This window comes from Anas platyrhynchos, chromosome 10 (assembly GCF_047663525.1).
Source record: "Anas platyrhynchos isolate ZD024472 breed Pekin duck chromosome 10, IASCAAS_PekinDuck_T2T, whole genome shotgun sequence".
Taxonomy (NCBI): domain Eukaryota; kingdom Metazoa; phylum Chordata; class Aves; order Anseriformes; family Anatidae; genus Anas; species Anas platyrhynchos.
In genome coordinates, this window is record NC_092596.1 from 1,501,015 (window position 1) to 1,520,642 (window position 19,628).

Below are 19,628 nucleotides of genomic sequence, written 5' to 3' on the forward strand. Positions count from 1 at the left end.
TGTTCTCTTGGTCATTCTTTGGTCACAGAAAGACCAAATTAAACTTTGTGTACCTTACTATGTGATAATGTTCGCTACTCATAAAATTATTGCTAACCTCCCCCCTGCTACTTCTTTACTAAATTGAATAAGAATATGGGAATAACTGTTAGATCTCCTGTAGAAAGTGAGAGAAACAGTACCTGTGGAAATATTGCTTCATTGTGATGAAGAGGAACACAGAATAGTTTAAGTAAACCATCATGGCATATCACCTTCCTGCAGTGCTCCAAAGAAAAATAAGTTCACTATAGTTGTTTAATACAAGCCCACTTTCTCTCTAATGTGCGTTACAGAGCTGATAACAGTAAAGTTCATGTGCGCCTCACAGGTACACAAGTACAGGTATGCAGAGCCTGTTACAGTAAAAAGCAGTTCCTTATCTTCACTTGTGGTTTGTGTATGCATAATGCAATGTATTCTTGAAAATATATCTAACAACGTTACATTGCCTCGGGACAGGGAGAAACAGAAGAGCCTAGTGCTATAATGCATACAAAAATAAATCCAATTATTTATAAAGAAGATTGAGGACAAATTATTTTCTCCAGGTTTTTACCATAAATCATTTTGCTGAAACTACTTTGCTTACATACCTTGAATTTATCTCAGTGATACTGGCACAATTTCTTTGTCTTGCTAGTCAGATGCTCTGTAGCAGTTTCTGAATTTTGTTCTGAAAAGCCATTTTCAAGTATTGTTTTTAGAGAGATCATAATCTGGCAGAAGGGGAAATAAAGGCAGCTGGCTAGGCTCTTCTTCAAATAACCATGGCCAAGAAAGTCATTAAAGCAAATTAAAAACCAAACATGGTTTCCTCACTTCTTTACTAAATGCCACAGTTATTCATCTCTGAAAATGGACAAACACAGTCTCAGTTGAACTGTCATTATGAAGAGGAATGGAGTTATAATCTGAATGCTAATCAAATTCTTATTTATCAGTCTCAGCTGTGCTGGTTTGGTAGGCATATGCCAACAAATTTAACAAATATTTCTTTTTCCAAAGTCTATGTTTACCTGGCTTCTCCATAAGTATTTTTTAATACAAACTATTAATGAAAGATAAAATGTAATAAAGTAAAATAATTGGGCTTGCTGAGGACACAGTTCATTACAAAGTATTATCAGAATGCCTGTGTTACGTCTGAACCGAAGAGATTTGATGGTAAAACCAGCCTGTGGTAATGAGGATTGCAGTTGTTTGACATCTGCCTTGGGTGCCTGATGGTGGGAAAAGAATGATGATGATCACAAGGATGAGGAATGCCAAAGTCTAGGAAATGGATAAAATATGGCATTATATGGCATAAAAATGCCTTGGAATCAAATGTTTTAGTGATTTGTATTATGTCATGTCACTGCAAATACCAGCTGAAGATGTGAGGTCACTGGCTAATTATTTGATTTGATCTAGTAGTCTGTCTTGAAATTCCCTAGTCTGTTTGGAGGTTCCCATTTCTGTCTTGTTTTCCAGTGAAGTTCCTGTAAAGCACTGCCTTTATTTTTTACTGTACTTTATTTAAATTTTTTACCTCATGGGAGATGACTTGAACTATCACCAGGTTAGAAGTAGTCATGATATGCCCTTTGAAAGTGCTACGTGTCTTGCAACACCTAAGATGCCCCCCCACCCCCAATAGGCAGAGAGGGAAAGGGGGCTGGCTTTAGCTTTGTGACATGATAGTGCTGCCTATTTCCTAGTCCTGCTGCCATGGTACAGATGGATTGCTTATGCTGGTAAAGAATTAAAGCCCTAATGATGGCTTATCAAAGCAGAGCATGAACTTCAGCTGTGGGAATCCCAACTCTTTCCCCACCTCTGCTGCTGTACTGCAGCTAGACTAGGGCAGTCCAAGGTCTGGGCTGTCGATTTCTCCTGTATGCATTTACATGGCATTAAACACCCAGACCTTGGGAGCAGGAGGTGCTATATGTGCAGCACAACAAATAATAAAAGTGCTTAATATGCACTATTCTGTCTCCTTTGATGATAATCCATGTTTCTGAGTGAAGGCACCAAGCAACCATAGGTCGTTCATACCAGTGTTCAGCTGGAGCCCTGCTGCCTTTATTTTTCAGGTGCAGATGTTCTGGTGCAGCAAGGAGGCCTGCACAAGGTCATAGAGCAGACTAATAGGAATATTAAGAATATATTGATGATGTGCTAACTGTATAGTAAAACCATACCTGCATGATGACAGTTCTGCATCTCACCTTGCTCACAGTCCCTCAGAAAATACTGTCATTGTTCAGAGTTTAACTTCTTTACTAATTTTAGTACTGGATATTTTTAAAATCCCCATAATCCCCCTAATATGTTGACTTTATTTTTTTAAAACTCATTTGCTTTTAGCAAATATGTTAAACATTTTTTCTAATGACCAGTCTACTATTTCAGATCTCACTGAGGATAGGATGCCACTTTATTCTTGGCTTTCAAGAAATAACCTCATCCTAAAACATTTCCATATCTGAAAGCATGAATTTCAGTTTATGATTTCTGGATATGGCATGTGTACAAGCAACATTAGTAACTATGCAGCAGTACTTATCTTACTGGGCTAGCTCCAGGGATTTTATGGGTCACAGGTACTGTATTTGTGAGAAAAAAGGAGAAAAGCAAGCATTGATTTTGTGCCATAGTTGACGTTTGCCATGCTTTTGGAGCTTTATCCTAACCCAAGTAGGATGAGGGATGGAATTTAGTGCCTTTGGTTCCAGCAGAAATTAATATTTTAAAGTTTACAAGTTCAGTTTTTTATGCAATATCCCCATTGACTTATATGGTGTAGATCAGAATGATTTACAATCACTGTTGGACTTGAAAATGATTCCCAGAAGTCAAAGCCCAGTAGTACTTCAATAAGCCACTATAATAAGGTATTTTATTATTATGGCTTTAAATGTCCTGCAGTGTACAGTAATTCAGATATAAAATAATTAAAGGCAATTAAAGACCATTACAGCAAAGATTACTTTGTGCTAATGACAGACTGTTTGACTTGAGGAAGAATACTTTCTGAAGTCTTTTAGGGAACATGATACCTAGTCAAGGTGGGAAGAGGAGCACATCTCTGAGATTTGAGTGGGAAGAAGCCATAAAGATGAGGACTTTTTCCTTCATCACATTCTGCTTTCATTTAACCATGATAACTCCTCCTCAAATTGCAGTATCTTCTGTAATTAGTTATAAAGTTGATTCATTATAAATAAGGATGTTCATAATGTAGAACTTTCTTCAGGAAAGTGCATTCCTCAACACTTGGGAAGAAAGATGTTTTGTGTTTTGCTTCTGGTTCTCAGTGACATTGTTTTATTAAATGTATTAAGATCAATAATGGTAATTTTACAACTCTGTCAGCAAAACTTTTTAATAAAACAGGTCTTCTATTCACTTTCATATGTGATTCAGCAACCCTTAATAGGCATTTAGGAGAGAAGGCACTCAATATATGTTGCTTGAAAAATTTAGTATATACCACAGATATTCCAAGTCTTGAATGCTTGGGGTTACTGTAGCCACTTCTAATCTTTATTATTTTGTTTGAAAAACTACATCATACAAGTGATGTAAAATATGCCTTTGTGTAGAAGAACATGAACTACTGCAAAACTCTGACCCGTACTACTGCTCTCTCCAAATGTAGACTAGGACATGATAGCTGATTAGACATGTGAAGCATGGTATAAATTCAGTAAACTACTACTTTAATGTATAGACAGCTAATAAGGCTCACCTTTCTAGTTACAGCAGTACTCTGTCCTAGTATATCTAATGCAACGACTTACCTCCTGTTTCTTCCCTATGAGCACAGTAAATTACAGTTTGTGCCCACTATGTGAAATAGGAAGTCCAATTCAAATTATCATCGGTCCACTTCAAATTATCATCACACTGGTCTCTACACTGCTAATAACTCCTTGTCTCTTCTTACATTGCACAGAAAAGCATGTAGGAGAAGCATGAACAAATGTGAAAAGGGTACAAAAAGTTTTACGTTCAGCTGTATATCTGAGATATCTCTTGTCAGGCTGTTGCTGCAGCTCTGTCTCTGACAGCAGATTACACTGCAAGAATCCACTGTTCAAGTTCTCCAAAGAAGTGTTTTTATCTTTTACAGAAAAATGTGAAATGAAGGGGTCTTGCAAACATCCAGCAGGAGAGCTGTACAAACATTAATGCATCCAACTGCTTTAATATATCACCGCTGAATAGAATTCAGTTTTACCAATATGAATGCAAATCACATTGCAGGAACCTCACTGTACAGTGCTGCTGGAGAAAATAGGACTTCTAAAACATCAGCATGGGAAACTATGTCAAAAAAATGTTGGTCTGTGAAGAATGCAACTGTTAACGCATTTCTTATGTGAGTCATAAAGACGAGCATTGCATTTAAACATTAAACCTTATGTGAAAAAAGCAGGTTTGCTTGAGATTTATTTGTAGCAGCCTTAAAATGAAGTGATTGCTTCTCCTCTGAGATGAAGTTTTTCAAACCAAAATGGTAATAGCTAATCCCTGCAAGGGGGGAATAATTGCAAATTTTAACAACACTTGTATACAGGACCTGTGTATGAAGAAGTCTCTCTGGAATCTTTTTGCAATCTCAAAAGAAAGAACTGTAATTTCCAACACTTTGTGTAGTATTAATGGCTGAATCCAACAGAATGAAATCCTTTCTGTATCTGTATTGTGTAAGCTGCAAGGCCATGACAGAGCAGCAAATTCATAAACTTCGAGAAGCCATTATTTAGCATTTAGAGGTGTGAAGCATCCACTGCAAGAAATGATAGCAAAGTTTGAAACATAAATAAGAAAACTGCATGCATAAAATTTGTGAAGCCATAGAGAATATTTGCAAGACTTCTTAGTGATGCTCCATTTATCTAGTTTGGGGCTCTACTGCAGAATGTGTATTTGGTAGTCCTGTACATATTTGTATCTATTTGGAATTCAACATTATTTCCTGGAAGGGAATAATGTAGCCACTGTTTAAGGGTCTAAACATAATAAAACATACACAGATGGGGAAAAAAAAATCAATCTTTCTAGTTTTGTAGATGAAAGAAAGTGAAGTATTATTGAGTTAAAAAGCAATACATGTAAACCATTTAAATTGCCACTATGTCAGCCACTAAAACTCTGTCCTTAGATCATAATACCATTATCCAATTCCTATAGTAATTCTTCAGGCAATCACTATTCGCAGTAAATCTTTCCCTTGTTTTGTAAAGAATCATGAATCCAGAAGTGGATTTTTTTCCTTTGGATGATGAAATGGGGATCAGAAGGAAATGCTTAATTCAGTGTCATTCCTAGCAAGAGCAGGCGTGCTTACCGCTACAATCACAGTTAAGAGCAGGCTGCAGAGGCTGAAGGAATCTATTTATATCTGATAAATTTTATATCTTCAATTAGATTTCATCTTTCTTATTCTTGTTTATATGCAAAACAAATAATTGTTTTCTTTATCCTTTATTGATTTAAAAGTAAAATTGATTCAAAATTATATTCAAATATAAACAAAACATTCTGCTATTGTATTTATTTGGTTAATTTGATAGCCTTTTCGTATTAACATCTTTGGTACACTAGGCTGCCTTACAGTGTTAAAAGCAAGGGTAAATAAGCTTTGAAATGCCTATTCTTAAATTGATAACTGCAGGGTCTCTAGTGAAGCTCTCCAAGTTCTTCTGGCTTACACCTGATTTGCTTTAATAAGGGTTATAGGGAAAGAAAAACTATTGAAACTACATTTTAAAATGCCTGGCAACAGACAGGTGGAAATGACTTAGAATTACTATTTTTCATTACTGAGGGCCCCTTAGGACTACACTGGAAAGAATCCTGTCTGCCCCAGATAAGAGTCTCCCAGCAGTTTAATGTGCCAATCAGTTGCGCTCAGCAGCCTGGAATCATCATATTGCAGCTATTGAATAGTTCCAGACCATATGCTCAGAAGGATGGGGAATGTGATATGTGTCACACTTCCAAAGAATGATGATGAAGAGCATTAATATGCTGATGAAGAGGGGGGAAAAAGAAAAAAAAAAAAAAAAAATTGAGAGAAATCTTGAAGAAGCAAACCCACCTGTGTTACAGAGCCTGACAGTTATGCTGTCCTAACTCTTCCATTTCATATAAAATTACAAGTTTCAGTTACCATAAGATCTATATCACAGTGAATTACTTGGTCTCTTCCTCTCTAGTCCTCTGCTAATATGTTTCCTATTTTGTTTTTTAAGTGAGAAAATAGTTCAATCAGAGTCCAAATTGCTATAAAGCATTTTATCTAGCTGTTAGCCTGGAAACTGTTTGAGTGTGTTTGGGCTCTAATTACTTTGCAACAGAATTTCAGTTTTGAACCAAGTACTGCTCCATTCATATTAAATTACTCCCTAGTCGCTTGAAGGAGGAATGCTAATAAAGTATATGAGAAGGGGAAAACAATAAAAAAAGTGAGTTTTCGTATCCATTTTGTCTTTTGTTTTCTCCTTTCTAAAACAAATACAGTGGTTTTAATGTGTAACTGCAATATGGTAGCAGATGAATTAATGAAAAGTAGTTCACAGGGAACTGATCTTCTAGCCAGGTTTTTTTGGTGCCTCACCCAGGGATTTTATTGCCCAAGACTGTGGAACACATTAAGTGTTGGCATAAGCAGCTGAATTTGCACTGACTTCTATATTTACTGTGGACAATTTTCATATCCCTCCAACCGTTTCTAAGTTCTTAGCTGTATACTGGGGGAGCAGAAACAGAATATGGGAAGAATTTCTGATCCATTGTGTAAGAGAAGACAACAAACTTCTAAAATTGACCGCAGAAATGAGCTCCTTTCATCTCGTAAGGGCAATATTTACAGGGAATAGTGAGCAGCCTAAAGAACAAATTTTAGTCTAAGCTAGCCATACGGGTATTTTAAAGTATATCTATGTATTTAACAATCTTCTCTGATATCTTTCTGGCCTAATTTTCCACAATGTAGACATAAATATTCTATATTTGCCAGGATTGTGATGCATAACAGATTGTACGATGTGCTTTCGTAGAGACTACTGAAATCATACAGCCTTTAAGAACTGAGTTGTCTGCAGTCTGAATAGAGATCTTCTTTGGAAAGATGATCTCATTTTCCTTTGTCCTTGTAACAAAAGTCACTGATTAAGAATGCATTCAATTGCTATGAGATAAATTACAGGATTTTTCACAGTTTTCTTATTAATATTATCCCTTTGGCTTTCTGATTACTCATGGATTTTCTTTAGTATTTTTCTGTATTCCAAAACACAATTTAATGTTACGGGTTTTGTTTCGATCCATTTAAAGTCAAGTTTTAGTCTAGTGAAACTCAATGAAAATGGCTCTGGTTATATGAAGGAGAGTACAGATTGTTATTTTTCAAATATAGAATCTTACCATGAGGCAGTTTCCTTCAAAGTAGTTCCTCTCTTTGATTTATGATCATTATGATTTGGTTGTTATTCAGTCAAGAGGTGCCCAAATGCTCATTTTCTATCAAAAATGAAACAAAAGCCTGTAAAAGAACAAGCTTCACGTGCTTCGTTTTTTTTCTTCTTCCTCTTCTGAACAGTTCTTGTAGCATTTAAGACAGATGGTCTAGTTGTGTGTGGTCATTCTGTTCCTAAAGATTTACAATACTATGTAAATACTATGTAAAAAAAATACTAAGATAACTTTAGTGATCGACTAACTATGGTGGCTTTATTTTGATAGTTTACTACCAGAGTAATGATTCTGTATTATACTGAATGAAGAGAGGCACTATGACTTTCTGTAGTATATACTGCATATTCCAGAGAATATGTTGCTTGCCATCAGTCTAGCTGAGGATATATTTTGGCTCTTCCAATTCAGATTTTCTTTTTGCCCTCTAATATTAATTTACAAGAATATCTTTCTAATATGAATGGGCTGAAAGTGTCATAAATAATTATAAGTGTGATTGATACAGAAATTAAGCAATACGATCTTCTACTTTGGACAATTTAGAAGAGAACTTGGAAAAGTAGTTTTTTCTGTCTTTAACTTGTTCAGTGATGTTTACTTCTCCACTCAACTAAATTCTTTGTTTTCATCTTTGACCACATTTCAAAAAAAAAAAAAATTAACTCTTGCATTTTCTCTGCTACACCAGCAAATTTCAAACCAATGCACGATGTAACTTGCACTTACCAGTGTTTCGTTGTCTCATCAGGCACTGCTCAGAAATGCAAGATATCTAGTTTGAAAAAGCAGGCAGTTTCGCCACTAGGTATATGTGTTCATTTTACTTAGTGCAGCTGATTCTATATATTATTGTCTGCCAGCTGAATGTTCGGGGTGTAACTTGCAGTAGCTATTCAGCATGCTGGTGAACCTTCCCTCCTGTGTCATTTTGAGGTTGCAGTCTATGCTCACTTGCACCGAATGAGGTTGGTTTCTTTTTGGCATACAGAGCAGTGATTTCATATCCAAACGTCCAGACTGCAATCTGCATGGCTTAACACATGGACCATGAAAGCAGCTGTAAATGTCCTTACCTTCTTTGACAATTTGCATTGCAACCAGGCAAAACCTTGTCTTTAGCCAGAACAAATGGTGCAAGCTGTAATCAAATAGAGTAGGAAATAATCCTAAAGAGTTGGAAGTTGGCTAATAGCTGGAAATTGTGCAAGTAGTTCTTGTGCAGACACCTTTTTCTTGAACAGTGATTTAAAGCACTAAATTCCAGTTCTGATCAGTACAAAAAATCATCCTGCTGTTGCTGGACCTGACAAGGATTCTCATCAGATTTGGTTTCAATCTGTAGTGAGGCATGTTTACACAAACAATTTTTAAATGTTTCTCTATTTTTTTTTGATAAAAAAATATTTTTTTATTCTTTTTGATTAAAAAAAAAAAAAAAACTTATCTCCTAAACTACATTATTTACAGCTGAAAGAAAAGTTGTTTTCAGTTCATTTCAAAACACTTGAAGAACATTTCTTTAAACAAGCCACTTACTCTTTGATTCAAACCAGCATTTTCTATTTAACAAAATTATCACTGTAATACTATGGTTTTTAATTCCTTTTTCACTATAAACTCAAGTCCAATCAGAACTTCCTATGTGACTGATTCCTATATTAGAAATGTGTCTTTCTCTTAAAAATGCCGAACCATAATTTTTAAATTTGGTGCACACTTGTTAAATAGCCAGCTGCATAACTGAGCACCAAATAACAACTGGAGAGCTGGGATTCAGGTACCTGAACCACTCACAGTCATGTGTGGGATTTCCCTTGGGGGGCTACATCCGTGCTTCTCTATTCATCTCAGCCAGAGCTATCACCATATTCCAGGGCTGAGAGTAGCAGAACGATCTTGATTCTCTCTGCATTACTGGGAAAGTTTATTTCATTCACCTTTTGCACTGCACAGCTGCACAGAAATAGCAGACATTAGGTTGCAGGTGTAAAGCATGAAAATGACAATCCAAGGGAGCTGCAGTGCTCTAATTAAACCTTTCAGACATTGATGGTTCTTCTGTTTTGGTTTGAAACCAATATTTTTGTCCTTTTCTATAAAATGCAAAATTCTGCCTTGCTTGTCTCCTCATCTCCCGTGTATTCTTGCCACCTGTATTTCATTGCATTTGTCCATCTTCCTTCCCATCTTCTCTCACTTTTGGAATATGGCCTGGCAAAAGACTAGCTACGTCTTTCAGCCAGTTTCTTCTTCACCTCTATTCCACAGGAGTCAGACATAAGTGTGATTGTAAGTGCAAATGTTGATACATTTTCTTCATTTTGAGATTGGACCATCTCATTTGGCACATTTTGAAGCCTGCTGCCTGGCTCATATGATAAACTTTTTGTGGGATGGTTGAGGCTTGAAAAGGAGTAGCAGGTGGGGTAATTCCTCTATTTGTTTAATATTGAAATAACATGACTCTTTTCTTTTTTGTCCTACATGGAGACAGAAGGGATTATGACTACCATTGTTTACAGAGCATTAACGCTCAGTGATACGGTGTCCTTAAGCATCCTGATTTAGCAACAAGAGCTGTCACAGCAGCAGTTCAACTAGTTCAACTCACATACTTAACAGGCACAGAACTGTCCATTTGGCTGCAGAGGTACACAACTGTGGTGTTTTAGGAAAAACACCCCTTTGCCTCTCAGTAATTTTGTGCTTATCATTATTCTTTTTGTTCTATACTCATGTAGATTTAGATTAAGTTTAGGAGATAAACAAGACTTTAAGGAAAGATCACTATGATGGGCATCAGCAGAGCACTAAAAGTGATAACAGAGTTTTTCCGTTAGATGCAGCGAATGATGGCACTACTCTTTGCCTACTGTTGACCTCCCACTTCTTCTAACTGCTTACATGCTTTCTTACTTCTTATTCCATTCATTCTTATTCCTAATTCACTAATTATTACTCAAATAGCTTGATCAGTGAAGGAGACAGTACAAGGGAGTACCTTGTAGCACTAAATGGGATCAGCAACCCTGGTGCAGATAGCTTTCAGCTATTTTTTCAGCTAGTTGACCAAATGTGAGATAGGCAGGCAGGTGCTTGAAATGTTTGGCAAAGTGGGTAATTGGGTGGGCCTCTTTAGACTCTGTGAAACAGCTGTCTTAAATGTTAAGCTATTTTGTGGGATAGCTTGGGTGTGCAGACAAAAAGTGAGAGGGAGGACATGATCAAAGTTGAATTTGGTAGTGTAAAGCAGTGGTGTTTTGTTTTGTTTTAATTGCCACTAGTCCCCCACAATTTAATTATATAATACAGATGACATGCTGTGTTTTGTTGTATACCTTCTTTTTTTCACTCTGCACATCACTGCTTTATCTGAGCACCTGGTATCAGTGCATTACACAAAGTGACTATCAGGCAGAACTTTGTTATGTCCTCCTTTCTCCAAGAGATATAATGACTACAGCAGAATTGATTGGTTTCTAGATAACTTTGTCTCTCCATGTTTGTTATGGAAGTCAGTATGAGAGGATGTGCTGCATTCTTGGAACAAAAGATAATCAGTTCTGTTTCCCCAGGCCAAGACTGAATTCTGCAGTCCTGGAGTGCCCCAAGAGTACTTTGTCTCCTGCATAGAGATAGAGATGTTCAACTCTATAGGGAATCCTGGTGCAAGGCAGAGCAAGCGTGTCACTAGTCTTCATTCTCTTGGTTATCAAATACCCTGAGCCCAGCTACAGGTACTGCTGGCAGGGCTTGAGACGCAGAGTTAACTGGATATTCTGTGAGAAACCAGTTTAGATGGAAAAGTTGCGTATGTTTCTCTCAGTTGGTGTTAATGAGAAGTGGTACTGAGGTATTGTGGACCAGCTGAAGTTTAAAAACTGATAACAGAAGTTTTGACCAGTTCACCAACTGATGATATGTAGTGCTACATTGCATATTTCCTAATTTGCTTAACTGTGCCACCCAATGTGCCTACTCTTGTCTGCTTACAATCAGAAATTGAGCTCTGTTATATGTGCATTCACTGTTGTAATAGCAGGTCTGTATGTAGGCACATGTAAATATAAAACAGTAAATTGGATTTGTTTCTTTTTGTGATTTTATTTTTTTTTCTACCGAATCTGATCTATAATAATGTGTGTTTTTTTTTGTTTGTTTTTGAAACACGAGCAGTGATGATGAAAAAACTATGGTTGCCTTGTTCTGTATAAATATATGTAGAAACTGATGCCTATTGCATAGGGGTTTAATCAGACTTTCTAATTCAGTTAAAGCTCCAGCTGAAAGAGCAACCTTTAAATAGCATAGTCAGGTTCTACCTTTTTTTATGAGAGGAAATATAAAAATATTTCATTACAATTCAAAAATTGTAAGTCAAAACATTATCTGTTTTCAAATTATGAAGTATGTAGTTATGTGTTTACCCTATAGCGTTTTTTCAAAGGTGCAAAGATCACATAAGTACCATGTCATGATAAAATGTTTCAATGACAAACAATAATAGTTTAGTTAACTCAGCCAGATCTAGACCACCTTTAAGGTATGCTACTGTATTGTGAAGTCCAGGACAGCTCTAAGCATGAGAGTTGTAGTAAGGAATATAGAAACACATATATAACTATCGAATGCATAGTTTACATTGTAAAAACCTAAGGGATGTTTTTGAATCCTGTTGCTTTCTGAATGTAATTCCATTCTTTCTCATTGAGATTAAAAATATACTATTCTGTGTAGATTACTATAATTAAACTGTATTGGATACGGGATGCAGGGAGTGTCAGAGCCTGTTCCTGCCATCGGCAGGAGGCAGAGACGCTGCGTGTGTGAGGTGTGAGCAAGTGGATGACCTGATCCACATGGTGGCGGAGCTCAAGGAGGAGGTAGAGAGGTTGAGGGCCATCAGGGAGTGTGAGCGGGAGATAGACTGGTGGAGTAACTCCCTGCAGGGCCTCAAGGAGAGGTACCGGGGTGAGACACCCCAAATGGGGGTGGACACCCTGCCCTGTCGCCGTCGGGCAGAGGGAGGGGATCTGGGAGTTGAGGAGGAGTGGAGACAGGTCCCTGCTCGACATCGCAGGCGATGCCCTCCTCTTCCGACCCCACCTTCCCAGGTGCCCTTACAAAACAGGTTTGAGGCCCTGGAGAATGAGAGATCAACAGCAACTGAGGAAGAGGTAGAAAGTGTTCCCAGGAGGATTCCTAGGGCGAGGAGGTCGACTCCACGCATCAGGACTGCCTCCACCAAGAACGAAAGAAGGGTGATTGTTGTGGGAGACTCTGTCCTTAGGGGAACAGAGGGTCCTATTTGTCGGCCTGACCCTACCCGTAGGGAAGTCTGCTGCCTCCCTGGGGCCAGGGTCAGGGACGTTGCCAAGAAAGTCAAGCGTCTGGTACGGCCCACTGACTACTACCCGCTACTGGTCTTTCAGGCTGGTAGCGATGAAGTAGCAAAGAGAAGTCCGAAGGCGATCAAAAGAGACTTTAGGGATTTGGGGCGACAACTTAGAGGTTCGGGCGCACAGGTTGTGTTTGCCTCTGTCCTTCCGATAGGAGGGATCGAAGCAGAAAGGTGCGCTGTTCGCATAAACTCGTGGCTTCGAGACTGGTGTGACCGGCACAACTTTGGGTTCTTTGATCACGGGAAGGTCTATGCTACACCGGGCCTGATGGCACCGGATGGGATGGGCCTCTCTCGGAGAGGGGTAAGGATCTTTGGTCAGGAGTTGGCAGGGCTGATAGATAGGGCTTTAAACTAGAGTCGAAGGGGGAAGGGGCTAAAACCAGGCACGCCGGTGAAGACCTAAGGGATGGTACGCTAGAATCAGAGGGGCTGTGTGCCAGTGAGGTCCTTCGGTTAGATCCACAAGGTGCTGAGTGTAAGGAGACGCACCTGAAATGCTTCTACACGAACGCACGCAGTATGAGGAATAAAATGGATGAGCTAGAAGTCCTGGCCCAGTCCCGCAACTACGACATCATTGGCATAAGCGAAACCTGGTGGGATGAGTCCTGTGACTGGGGTGTTGCGATAGATGGTTACAGGCTCTTCAGGAGGGACAGGCAGGGTAGGCGAGGTGGTGGGGTGGCAATGTATGTGAAGCAGGGGCTGGACTGTGTGGAACTCCAGGTCGGCGATGGCAAAGTTGAGAGCCTCTGGGTAAGGATCAAGGGACGAACGAATAAAGGGGATGTCGTTGTGGGAGTCTATTACAGACCGCCTGGCCAGGACGATAGCGCCGATAAATTATTCTTTACAGAACTAAGAGAGGCCTCGAGATTAACTCCCCTTGTCCTTATGGGGGACTTCAACTTGCCAGACGTTAACTGGGAGTGCCACACGGCTGACACGAGCAAGTCCAGGAGGTTCATGAAGCACCTAGATGATAACTTCTTGGTGCAGGTGCTAACGGAGCCAACTAGGAAAGGTGCCCTCCTAGACCTGTTGCTAGAAAACAGAGAGGGTCTGGTGGGAGATGTGGTGATTGGTGGCCGCCTCGGTCATAGTGACCATGAAGTGGTTGAGTTCAAAATTTACAGTGACAGAAGGAAAAGTGCCACCAAAACCTCATCCCTAGATATGGGGAAGGCGGACTTCAGGCTGCTCGGGGAACTAGTCAGCAAGGTCCCCTGGGAAGCTGCTCTTGAAGGCCTTGATGTCCACCAGTGCTGGTCACTCTTTAAGCGATGCCTCCTAGAAGCACAAGATCAGGCAATTCCTAAATATCGCAAGTCAGGCAGGCATGGCAGGAGGCCGGCGTGGCTGACCAGGAGCATTCACAGAATCACAGAATCACAGAATTTCTAGGTTGGAAGAGACCTCAAGATCATCGAGTCCAACCTCTAACCTAACACTAACAGTCCCCACTAAACCATATCCCTAAGCTCTACATCTAAACGTCTTTTGAAGACTTCCAGGGATGGTGACTCCACCACCTCCCTGGGCAGCCCGTTCCAGTGCTCCATTCTTATGGAGATTAGGCGGAAACAGAGAGTGTTTCGCTACTGGAAGGAGGGCCAGGTGACATGGAAAGAATACAGGGATGTTGTTCGTATCTGTAGGAAGAAAATTCGTGTGGCTAAAGCACACCTAGAGTTGAAGCTGGCTGTGTCTGTGAGAGAAAATAAAAAGGGTTTTTTTAGATATGTGAATGGAAAAAGGAGAACTAAAGAATACATAGGGCCGCTCCTTGACAGGGAAGGTCTTCTCACAGACGATGACATAGGCAAAGCAGAGACGCTTAACGCCTTCTTTGCCTCTGTCTTCAATGCTGATGATGGGCTTCGGGACCCAGGGTGCCCCGAGCTGGAGGACCGGGACGGTGGGGATGACAAACTCCCAACCGACCCTGAACGTGTGCGGGATCTGCTACTCCACCTGGATCCCTACAAGTCCATGGGTCTGGATGGGATTCATCCCCGGGTGCTGAAGGAGCTGGCGGACGTCATCGCAGAACCTCTCTCAATTATTTTTCAACGATCCTGGGAGTCTGGAGAGGTCCCGGTAGACTGGAAGCTGGCAAATGTTGTGCCGATTTTCAAGAAGGGTCAGAAAGAAGACCCTAGCAATTACAGGCCTGTCAGTCTCACATCAGTGCCTGGTAAAATCATGGAGAAGATGGTTCTCGAACGTATTGAGGCGCACCTGGGGGACAATGCAGTAATTGGTCCCAGCCAGCATGGGTTTGTGAAGGGTAGGTCCTGCCTAACTAACCTGATTTCCTTTTATGATAAGATCACCCGTATGGTGGACCAAGGGAAACCAGCTGATGTGATTTTTTTGGACTTCAGCAAGGCTTTTGACACGGTTTCCCATAGGATCCTACTGGACAAAATGTCCACCATACAGCTAAATAAAAACATCATACGATGGGTGAGCAATTGGCTAACGGGCAGGGCCCAAAGGGTTATGGTAAATGGGGCTGCGTCAGGCTGGCGGGCGGTCACCAGTGGGGTCCCTCAAGGCTCCATTTTAGGGCCGGTACTTTTCAATACTTTTATAAATGATCTGGATGTAGGAATAGAAGGCATTTTGAGCAAGTTTGCTGATGACACCAAACTTGGAGGAGTTGTGGACCCGAATGAGGGTGGAAAGGCCTTGCAGAGGGATCTGGATAGGTTGGAGAGCTGGGCGATCACCAACCACATGAAGTTCAATAAGAGCAAGTGCCGGGTCCTGCACCTGGGATGGGGAAACCCCGGCTGCACGTACAGACTGGGCGATGAGACACTGGAGAGCAGCCTAGAAGAGAGGGATCTGGGGGTCGTGGTAGACAACAAGTTGAATATGAGCCAGCAGTGTGCCCTGGCAGCCAGGAGGGCCAACCGTGTCCTGGGGTGCATCAAGCACGGCATCGCTAGTAGGTCAAGGGAGGTGATTGTCCCGCTCTACTCTGCGCTGGTGCGGCCTCACCTCGAGTACTGTGTGCAGTTCTGGGCACCACAGTATAAAAAGGACATGAAACTGTTGGAGAGTGTCCAGAGGAGGGCTACGAAGATGGTGAAAGGCCTGGAGGGGAAGACGTACGAGGAACGGCTGAGGGCACTGGGCCTGTTCAGCCTGGAGAAGAGGAGGCTGAGGGGAGACCTCATTGCAGTCTACAACTTCCTCGTAAGGGGGTGTCGAGAGGCAGGAGACCTTTTCTCCATTAACACCAGCGACAGGACCCGCGGGAACGGAGTTAAGCTGAGGCAGGGGAAGTTTAGGCTGGACATCAGGAAGGGGTTCTTCACAGAGAGAGTGGTTGCACACTGGAACAGGCTCCGCAGGAAAGTGGTCACTGCACCGAGCCTGACTGAATTTAAGAAGAGATTGGACTGTGCACTTAGTCACATGGTCTGAACTTGGGTAGACCTGTGCGGTGTCAAGAGTTGGACTTGATGATCCTTAAGGGTCCCTTCCAACTCAGGATATTCTATGATTCTATGATTCTATGGATGTGGATCTATTCTACAGATACATGTATGCTTAATTTTAATAAATGTCACCATTTAGTTTCCAGATAATGTTTTGTGTCCAGAAGCTAATAAATCCAGATTGCTGAGTTTGGTTGAGGCTTTAGCAGCTTGGTAACTGTCCATTCTATGTCCTGGGTTTTGTAAATTCTTTCTGAATTATCTTAGTATTAGAGGAGAGGAGATAAAAGCCAAATCTTGAAAAGCTGTAAAGAATTGAGATAAAATTCAGTAAAAGTGACTGAACTACTATATTTCAGATGTTCCACTATCAAGAGAAATGCTCTTTATTGCTGGATAACCCTGTCATTTTTGTTACAAATACCTCCCTTTTTGGAGAAGGCTAAGTATATCACTTCTTATTTTTTTTTTTTTTTTCCAGGCCTCTTAAATGTGGGCAGCACAATTACTAAAATAAAGGAGAACGAGACTGGGAGAGTTGATTCAGTGCCAGAAGTGTGCAAATATGGTGGAGGCGAACTGTACTGTGTTCTTACTGTCTTGGTCGTGTTTAAAATTGTTCAGCAGAGAAATGTGATATTTCCTGGTATATACTAGCTTTCTTTGTCTGTCTTATTTTTTCCAAGAGAGTGTAATCTGAATGATTTGGTATATTTAAGCTAATAACTGATGTATTTTTAAATTTGAAGTTTAAGTTACTGCTAATCCAGAAGCTAGAACCTTGCAGCAACCTGCCTGATTCTGAGTGAATCAAAACACTCACAAATCAAGATGCCACTTTCAAGAGCAGTATTGCTATTATAATTTGTTAGAGGAGTTTTGTATATGGAAATCAAACTTTCACCTGCCATCTGGTGGAAATAAACTGAAAAGCTGTAATGTGTACCTCCTAACCAAGGATTGCACCTGTTGCCAGCTTGCTGGCAGTATAGGAACTTGCAGTGCTGGTTGTATATCAAGAGCAATAAGGTTATATTGCTCACTTCCTTCCTGTGTATGACAAAATAACTTCTGGACACCTTTTTTGCTTCAGTTTCAGTAGAGTAAAAGAGCTTGGCACCCTGCCTTTATACATGGTTGACTACAAAGTGATAATGCAAGATGATCAGTAGAATCAGGACATAATAAAAAGTTGATATCAAAATATCTGAGTAGGAGAAAACTGGCTCATAGAAGTTTGGTGCTATTTATTTTGTGTAGAGGGAACTAAAATGTCTCAGTTTTCTGTGCTGCAAACAGCCTTAATACACTTATGCTTTTACTATATGCAGGGGTTGTTACCAAAGTGACTGTAAACAGCAACAACAAAAATCCCTTGTCTTTTAATTTATGGCTTCTCCATATTCTTTTGTTTCCTTATGCATCCTTCTCATTTTCTGATATTTGTGCATATGTATTTTAGTCTTTTTCTGCAAGATGTTAACAGGTTTCTCTCTTGCAGTTCACTGAAATTTAATCATGAAATATTTACAAGTCTGTTCAGGAGGATTTTAAATAAGGTGGTCTGTCTTGATGCTAAAGCAGTGCAAGTGGTCAGGCCATACAGCTAGTGATTTTAAAAAGTAAAAATTATTTCTAATGAAATGTTTATTTTGTTAACTAACCCTTAGTTTGTGTAGTTGTGTTCTTTAAATCTGTAGTCACATTCAGGGATTGCTCAAACCTCCAATATGTAGTATGTACCCTAATAATAAAACCCCTTCATTTTTCTCCTGGTTTTATTTTCTTTGAGGATGCCGTTTTCCCATAAACTCGGTTGCATTCTACAAGCACGAAGCTCTTAATTGTTATACCGAAAATAATGGCATGGTAATAGTGTAGTTTTGTTTTCAGCAAAAGCATTTAAGCAGGAATTAGTAAGCATTAATTCACTGATATGGCAATAACTAAGGAATTTATCTGAGGAGTTGGGGGTGGTCAGAGGAACAATATTGGTACTGTTGTTTTTGCTTTGTTTTTAAAGAAAATACTTTCCTGTGGCTTACAGAAAAGATGTTACAGTGAAGTTGTGTGGTAATATGTGTAAATTAGGAAACTAGGATGTGTAGCTACAACAGTACGGAGTTATAAGAAACAAATCCATTTGTCTTCTTTAGCTCCTATATAAGGGAAAAATCCTTAGGTATAAATACTCTTGCAAACCTTTTTTGCAGAAATATAGGGCTTCTGATCAGAGTGATATACTTAGGTGAACTTCAACTGTAGAGAAATTCCAGATGTCAAAATGAGGTGTTCTTATAAATTTGACCCTTAGTTATTATCAATTATAATAACTGCTATTTCTGGGGGAAAAACAAACAAAATTGAATTGGAAGATGGGGAAGAAGATGGGTGGTTGGTACATTCTTCACTTGCATAGAAGGCGAAAGTGCTCATTCACCATAACTACACTCCAAATTCACTTGCAACTTAAAGGAATTCTGTAACACTGGTCCTCTTAGTTGTATTGCAATTGGCTCCTGTAACTTTTTGGTATTGTCCACAACAGTGTCCTGCTGAGTCTTAGCATTTCCAGAGGTTAATGCAATTTTGTGCCTAATTTTATATTTTCAAGGTCAACCTTAAGTTTTTGTCAGTTTGGTAAACAATTCTATTCTACCACCAACCTTACAACTTAAGAGTGTAGCTTTGCCAGCATTATTACTATTCTTCAATACAAATAAAATTCAAAGGCAGCTATAAAAAAAAAAATACTTTTTTTTTAATAAAAATGAATTGTGAAAATACATGAAAATAAATAAAATAAGAAACACATCATACAAGTACATCATACAAGTACACATTATTTTATAAAGCAAGACAAGTTAACTTGCAATAAATATTTGCCTGTCATAAATTCCTAATGATTTTTATACCAAGGCATTGTTCCCAACTGATCTTCAAAATCTTTGTTAATTTTCAGTTAAGCTGTGTATATAATTTAAATGACACTTCAGTGTATTTAATCAAAACTAATAGATATTTTAAACTGTGGCAAACATAAAATATGACATTATGAGGCAAGACTTTTTTCCCATGTCAGTTCCTTTTCACAAGTAATCCTTTCAGATAGGCTTTTGCAATTCTGTAGCACAGGAAAATATTCCAGGCTTTTGGTGTAGGGTAAAGAAAAACACACATACACCTTTCGGAAGGGAATACAAGGGACTATTGCTAAGTTTCCTTAATATAATTTGTTACCATTTGCTTTGCATCGT

General features: G+C 39.5%; 1 protein-coding gene and 1 long non-coding RNA gene across 3 annotated transcripts in view; both read left to right on the forward strand.

Moving 5' to 3' along the window:
• TENM1 (teneurin transmembrane protein 1) overlaps positions 1-19,628 on the forward strand; it is a 912,278-nt gene that overhangs the window by 277,825 nt on the left and 614,825 nt on the right. The gene's annotated exons all lie outside the window — the stretch shown is intronic.
• Positions 9,627-18,122, forward strand: LOC119717955 (uncharacterized). Its single transcript, XR_005268384.2, has 3 exons — positions 9,627-9,804; positions 11,091-11,252; positions 16,853-18,122. It is a non-coding gene; the product is annotated as an uncharacterized lncRNA (long non-coding RNA).